Source organism: Sus scrofa, chromosome 10 (assembly GCF_054392235.1).
Source record: "Sus scrofa isolate SSC_HxYL_T2T_F1_AM1 chromosome 10, Sscrofa_HxYL_maternal_Yorkshire_Landrace_v2.0, whole genome shotgun sequence".
In the NCBI taxonomy this organism is placed as follows: domain Eukaryota; kingdom Metazoa; phylum Chordata; class Mammalia; order Artiodactyla; family Suidae; genus Sus; species Sus scrofa.
This window is the reverse complement of record NC_139392.1, coordinates 70,589,516-70,597,892: the sequence shown is the minus strand read 5'-3', so window position 1 is coordinate 70,597,892 and position 8,377 is coordinate 70,589,516.

Sequence of the window (8,377 nt, the reverse complement as noted above, 5' to 3'; positions counted from 1 at the left end):
ACTATATTAATAGACTCGAGGTAGCAAGTCCCCTGGTTGTGTAGGAGGTTGAAGGTCCAGTATTGCCATAGTCGAGGCACAGGCTGCAGCTGTGGCACAGGTTCAGTCCCTAGCCTGGGAATTTCCACATGGGTTGGACACAACCAAAGAAATAAAAAGGCACTCAGAGTACACCTGCACTTTAGATTTAGTGTATCTTCAGTTATCTTTTATTTCAACGAATTCTAAGCTTGTCTTCTGTGTAGAAAATAAAGTGCTTAAATGGTAGTTTAATATTAAAAAGAGAAAGTGAGAGTTCCTGTTGTGGCTCAGTGGGTTAGGAACCTGATGCCGTCTCTGTGAGGATGGGGGTTCAATCCTTGGCTTTGCTCAGTGGGTTAAGGATCTGGTGTTGCATTGGCTGTGGTGTGGGCCACAGCTGCAGCTCCACTTTGACCCCTAGTCTGGGAACTTCCATATGCTGCAGATGCAGCCATGAAAAGAAAAAAAATTATTAAAAATAAAAAGAGAAAGTGAAAATCCTTTGCACTTGTCTCCTGTGACCACATCTTCTTTGGAACATCCCCCAAGGTCACCATAACATTGCTTTTAGTGGGTGAGTCAAGCTTGAATCTAATAGACCATTGAGTTCAGTCCTGAAGATTGTGGATTTGAAAAACATATACCAAGAAAATTCTTGATACCAGCAACTTCCAATTGGATTTGACATTCCTTACAATTCTCGTTTTAAATTTTTCATAGCCTTCTAACTTGATCTATCATTCGTTAGGTACCATATGCCTCTTTTTTTACTTTTCATGGTTTTTTTTTTTTTTAACTTTTCATGGTCTTAATTTGATATTCATGCAGCAACATCTGTGATAGTTATAACTTAATGAAAAAAAAGGCCAAAATAAATATTAAAAAAGTCGTCTTTCACCAAAGGCCCTTGTTTCTTGATGTCTGTAGATTCTCAGAAGCATTATTTTCTCTTCAGATTTTTAATCATCTAATTATTATGCCACTCTCCTATGGTGACCATGACATATTGCAAAAGGGATCTGAAACTGTGCAGTAATCTCCTCCCCCCTCCCACAGAGTATTTGTACCTGTTGTGTATATGTGCAGGTGTGTGTGTGTATCAGAGCACCACTGCAAGGGTTAACGTTATGATTTGAAGTTACTTTCGGGAGCTCCCTGGTAGACTAGCCCTTAAGGAGCCAGTGTTGTCACTGCTGTGGCTCAGTTCACTGCTGTGGCATAGGTTCGATCCCTGGTCTGGGAACTTCTGCATGCTGTGAGTGTGGGCAGAAAAAAAATTACTTTCAAACAAAGTCAGTTCTAGATATGAAACTGATCAATCATTAAGGCACAACACTGAAGGGAAAATAGCTATAAGAAGCAACATTTAAATGAATGCGTAAAATGTAAAGAGATTGTCCCTTAATACATACATCGATCTGGAATATACCTATAATTGATAGAATTAAAAATAAAGAGCAACACGGTTTCATCATTTCTAGTATGAGGGCATGAAATGGAATTGAAAATTCAGTTTAGTCTAAATTGACAAAACATCTTCAGTAGACATTAGTCATTCCTCTAGACTCGAAGCCTAAAAGTGTATTCTAAAAATGTTTGATTTTTTTTTTTTTCCCGTGGTGTTCCTTCCTGTTCCAGTTTTTAAAAATACATTGATCACTTTTGGTTTTGAAAGAATTTCAACCTTATGAGAAAGTTGCAAGAATACTAGAAAGTCTTCACTTGGATTCCTTATTTGTTAACATTTTGCCCATTTGCTATAGTATTTTTTTTTAAATTATTATTATTTTGCACTGCCCTGCTTGATGTGGGATCTCAGTTTCCAGACCAGGAGTTGAACCCAGGCTGCAACAGTAAAAGTGCTGAGTCCTAACCACTAGACTACCAGGGAACTCCCTGCTGTAGCATTCTCCATTCTATTTCCTTTTTTTTTTTGTCTTTTTGCTATTTCTTGGGCCGCTCCTGCGGCATATGGAGGTTCCCAGGCTAGAGGTCTAATCGGAGCTGTAGCCGCCGGCCTGCGCCAGAGCCACAGCAATGCAGGATCCGAGCCGAGTCTGCGACCTACACCACAGCTCATGGCAACGCTGGATTGTCAACCCACTGAGCAAGGGCGGGGACCGAACCCACAACCTCATGGTTCCTAGTTGGATTCATTAACCACTGCGCCACAACGGGAACTCCCATCCATTCTATTTCTGAGGCATTTCTTCAGTATCTATTTCCAAGAACAAGGACATTCTCTTACTTAGCCACAGTGCAATGACCCAAGTCAGGAAACTAACATCGGCAGGATGTCTAAACTCCCAGACCTTGTTCACATCTCATCAACATGTGTAGTCTGAACACGTATGTTCTGGGTCCAGCCCTCATCTAGGTTCAGGCACTTATTTTGCTGTCATATCTTTCAGTCTGAAGTGATTCCTTGGTTTTTCTTGCTTCAGGGTTTTAACATTTTCAACGCTACGGGGCAGTTATTTTGGAGTAAGCCTCTCCATTTGGGTTTGTTTGATGTTTCTTCTTGATTAGATTTAATATATGCACTCCTCCGCAGGAATATTGATTTGTTCCATTGACTGGTGATATTAACTTTGATGTTTCATGGTTTTTTTTAAAAAAAGTATTTTAGTTGTAGCATGACTTAAAAGCCTTTGGGTCCAATTCATTGGAGTTTGGCTTTGAAATGAGACGTGGGCATTTTTTTTTTTAACCTAATTACTATGCTTTGTTCTGATATATAAAGATCTTTGTCTTTTTAAGGGCTGAAAAAAAATCCTAAATGATTTTTACACATTCAATTTTCAGGCATAGTATTAACTCAACCTTTATGTTGACTTCTATACTCTTAGACCGCAAAACTCCATGATTAATTAATTGGTTTTGCTTTAAAATTCTTAGCTATGGTATTCTGTTCTGCATTATTATATATGCTCACCATGCTATTCTGCTTTATTAAAATGATATATAATGCAAGATTGAGAGGGCTTTAAAAATACATTGTATTTCTTGATTTACATATGATAGTGCCTTACCCCTGTTTTGTTTTTGCTTTTTAGGGCCACACCCACAGCATAAATTCCCAGGCTAGGGGTTGAATCAGAGCCGCGTCTGTGACCTACACCACAGCTCGTGGCAACACTGAATCCTTAACCTGCTGAGCAAGGCCCGGGATCAAACCCACATCCTCATGGATACTAGTCAGGTTCATAATCTGCTGAGGCACAATGGGAACTACCCTTATCCCTGTATTTTTAAATGCAATTTGTTCAGTTTGAAAATTTAAGTTATTGTTAAATCCACTGAGCTTACAGCAGCACCGGATCCTTAAACCAGATCCTCCGAGGCCAGGGATCGAACCCACACCCTCGCAGACAGTATGTTGGGTTCTTAACCCGCTGAGCTACAATGGGAACTCCTGTATATGTTTTTAAAGCATGTATTATTTTATAGTCATACAAATTGATCTGTCCCTTCAGTTTAGTGTAGCACATAAGACAGAACAGTAGTAAAATCCAAAGTAATAATCAGGGTTTTTTTGTTGTACCGAATTTAATGGTGTAAAATAAACCGACATCATTCCTGTTAGAAACTATGTTAAAAGATTTTAGTTTAGTGGTATTGTGGGTTTTCTGTTTGTTTTGTTTTTTCCGTTTTTGGCAATATCCATGGCATATGGAAGTTCCTGGGCCGGGGTCAAATCTGAACCACATCTGCAACCTGTGCCACAGCTGCAGCAATGCTGGATCCTTAACCCACTGCCCGGCCAGGGATCAAACCAGCAACACTATAGAGACAAGCCAGATCATTAACCCACTGCACCACAGTGGGAACTCCTGGTGATATTGTTAATTGAGCAGAACCTCTAGTTTGTTTTTTTTTGTTTTTTGTTTTTTTGTAAATAAACCAAACACACACATATTTTAGAAAGGAATATGTACAAGATTGTGAAAAACATGTATGCTTTTGTTTTTGAGAAATGTGCACAACAGAAAGTAATTATAATTTGCCTGAGTGATTTACAATTTAATCATCAGTTGACTAAAATAGCTTTGTGGTTAAATTAGTATGTTCAGAAGGTAGTTTTACTGAATGTCTTTTAACTGAACTTTATTAAACTCTTACAACAGAAATTAATCTTAAGAACTGAGGAAATGGAAAGATTAATTTACATTAATGTACTCAAGAAAAAAATTCAACAGTTTTCTGCTGGGAGAATATCAGTTTTTGGGCATCATATATTTCTTTTTAAAGCTACAGCTTTACTTGTGACTTGTATGCATAAGCATTTGGCCTAAAATCTGCTATTACTTTTTTGTTTCATTTCCAAAATCAACATATATATGTAGAAATTGATTTTGTAGCATTAGAAATGTATTATATTTTAAAAAATGAAATTAAAATTTCATCAAGTTCAAAGCTTCAGGATTTTTTTTTTTTTTTGCAGAATAATTGATGTTATCTGTAGCAGCTGGAATGAACAAACAATGTGTGATAGGTGGAAAAAATTAGGTATGAGCATAGCCAGCAGAAAAGGCCTCTAAAACCAGCTGCGTGAGAAGTTATTTTACAGGTTGTACACGCTCATAGTTTTGAAGCATTTTTGGCCCTGAAAAATTCCTCATTATACTTACGGAATTATCTGCTTTATGTAAAAGAATTCAGATAGTTTTTGATGAATTATTTAAAAAGAGTTTCTGTGAATTAACCTTATTATTATTTTGTTTCTTTTTATGGATGCATCTGTGGCATATGAAGTTCCTGGACTAGGGGTTGAATTGGAGCTGAAGGTACAGTCCTACACCACAGCCACAGCAACTCGAGATCCAAGCCACATCTGTGCCCTACACCATAGCTTGTGGCAACACTGGATCCTTAACCCACTGAGCCAGGCCAGAGATCAAATCCTCACTCATCCTCATGGACATTATGGGGGTTCTTAACCCGATGAGCCATAACAGGAACTCCCTGTGAATTAACTTTAGATACATGTATGCCTTGTAAATAGTCCTTGAGTTGGTTCATTTAATTAATTAATTTATTTATTATTTCATTTTCTTTTTTTTTTCTTTTGCTTTTTAGGGCTGTACCCACGGCATATGGAGGTTCCCAGGCGAGGAGTTGAATTGGAGCCGCAGCTGCTGGCTTATACCACAGCCACACCAAGCTGTGGGGATCCAAGCTGTGTCTGTGACCTACACCATAGCTCTCGGCAACACTGGATCCTTAACCCACTGAGCGAGGCCAGGGATCAAACCTGCATCCTCATGGATACTAGTCGGATTCGTTTCTGCTGAGCCATGACGGGAACTCCCCTATTTTATTTATTTATTTTTTAATTTAAAAATATTTTGTATTTTATTTTTAATTTTTTAATTGAAGTATAGTTGATTTACACTGTTGTGTTAGTTTCAGGTGTACAGCACAGTGATTCAGTTTTATATATGTACATACTTATACACACAAATATACACATACACTTATGTATATATGCATACTTTTATATATACTTTATATACATAAAGTATATATATATTTATATGTATGTGCATATACAAGTATATATATATACTTATGTGTATATATCCTTTTTAATATATATCCTTTTTCAAATTCACAATATATGTGTATATATATGTGTGTATATATATATATATATATATATATATATATATCCTTTTTCAAATTCTTTCCCCAATAGATGATTACAAAATATTGAGTATGGTTCCCTATGCCATACAGTAGGTCCTCGTTGGTTAATTATTTAGTATATAGTGGTGGAGTATGTGATTTGTTGGGTAAACAGTAAAAGAAGAAACCATTTCCACATTTATTTTAAACTTTTGTAGAATTAAGGCTGAGTTGTTTTAGTATTAATTATAGTCTTATACTGGATGAAATGAATTAATTTAAAGCTCTCAATATTTCTTGAGGGATAAAGACTACATAGATTTATTTCTTGACAGTTACTAACAAAATAATAAACAGTAGATTAAGATGTTATTATTAGATTCTGATGACAGGTATTTTTAAATTTTCTCATGAGCACCTTCCGTGGTGGAACGTGATGCATGTAATGGTTAAGACTGGGGGCCTTGGAGTGAGCCCTGTGCTAGATTTGTGGCAAAGTGCTTAATTTTCTTAAGCTTCTGAGTCCTCATCCATAAAATGGGGTGAGAAATTGTTAGTGCAAATGAGATAACATCTATTAACTATGTAGCACAAAGCTTGGCAAATATAAGTGCCCAATCCGTGTTAGTTGGAATTAATGACAATTCGCCTTATATTGTGCCAGGTGACATTTCTGAAGTCCTGTCAAACCCACATATTTCTGGGGTAGAATTTAATATCACTTCCAGAGAATCATTTTGGTAAGAATTTCTTTTCCCGGAAGCTCCCGTGTGGTGCAGCAGGTGTAAGTCACAACTGGCCCAGGAACTTCCACATGCTGTGGGCATGGCCAGGAAGAAAAAAAAAAGGTTTCTCCCCCCCCCCCCATTTTTATCAATTTGAGTGATGGCTTCTATTTAACTTTTTTTTTTTCTTTTAGTGAAGACTTTTATATTTGGAAATAACCAGCTGGACTTGGTTTAGATGATCCCAATTTTGTTAGCAGCATCCAAAGCATCATAGTCAGGAGCCAGTCGAACATATGCCTCTTCTCTCCATCAGGCTGATCAGAGGGTTCACCTTAGCCAAGTCAATGTCATAGAGCTTCTTCACAGCCTGTTTAATCTGGTGCTTGTTGGCCTTGACATCCATGGTGAACACAGGTGTGTTGTCTTCTGTCTTCTTCAAGGCTGACCGAGTGAGGGGGAATTTGATGATGGCACAGTGGGCAAGCTTGTTTCTTCTAGGGGCGCTCTTCCAAGGATATTTGGGTTGCCTCCAGAGCCGCAGTGTTTGGGGCCATAGGAAGGTGGGTGACATCCAGATCAGATCTGTGCGTGTGTGTGTGTGTGTGTGTGTGTGTGTGTGTGTGTGTGGCTGTGAGTGTGGCTGTGGATGCCTCTCAACACTGCTTTCTTGGCTTTCAAAGCCTTTGCTTTGGCTTGGACTTCAGGAGGGGTGGGGGCTTCCTTCTTTGCCTTCGGCACCCTCTTTGTGGAAAGGTTCACTGTTTTCTGATCTTGAATTAGAAGCAGAAAGCTTTAGTTTCATTTAGTAGTAGCATAGTGGAAAGAAACTGCGTGGGCACTGGTCTCTCTCTTTTTTTTTTTTTTTTTGGTGCTTTTTAGGGCTGTACCCACAGCATATGGAGGTTCCCAGGCTAGGGGTCCAATTGGAGCTGTAGCTGCCGGCCTACACCAGAGCCACAGCAACGCAGGATCCAAGCCGTATCTGTGACCTACACCACTGCTCATGGCAATGCCAGATCCTTAACCCACTGAGTGAGGTCAGGGATTGAACCTGCGGCCTCGTGGATACTAGTCAGATTCCTTAACCGCTGAGCCACGATGGGAACTCCTGGTCTCTTAGGATATGTGTGGTACCCTGATGGGAGAGTCTTTTGCTAGTGCATAGTTAATATGAGGCAGCAGCTGTCCGGAGATATTTCCCAGCCAGCCTGGCCCCCTGGCAGTGCCCACAGGGAGGCAGGAAGAGCATCTTTGATTCACTGATACGAGTCCCAGGGCTGAGAGGCTGGGTGACCATTATCCTTACAACAGAAGATCTTTTCAAAGAGTTCTATTGTGTCAGCATATTATTAATAATTTGTGTGTATGGTATTAATCAGAGAGTATAAAAGTGCTATAGGTTTCTTGAATGAAGAGTCCCTTCATCAGAATATGGTGAAATCATTTTGCTCAGAAATACCTCATTAATCTGCCATTGTTAAAGTTAAGATGATTTTCCAAAAACCTGAAGCTCAACCTAAGTCCCCATCAAAAAAAAAAAAAAATTAAGTATATATCTCTGACATCCTAAATGGTGAGCAAACTCGAGATTATACATGATCTTCTCTCATTTCTGATCTGAGAGATGCTTAGAGATGACTGATGTCATATGGTCCAGCTGTTGTGGTTTCAGATGAGTCAGGATTTCAGGGGGACCGTTGCAGCTTCTATTGGCTGTTCAGAAAGATCAAAATTCAAACAATGCAGAATGACCCAGGGTAAAAAAAAAGTGTAAGTTTCTCTTCACCTTTCCTCTGCGTTCACGTACTTTTAGGCATCAATAACAGCTTGTTATCTTTTTAGACACATTTATTTTTTCTGTTCCTCTTTACACACACACACACAAATCATTACATAAATGGAAAGAATCTAAATATATTTTATATGATTTGGCTCACATGTCTTGGAGATTCATGTGTGTACATAAATATATGTGCATGGTGTTTCTTAATATGTATTTG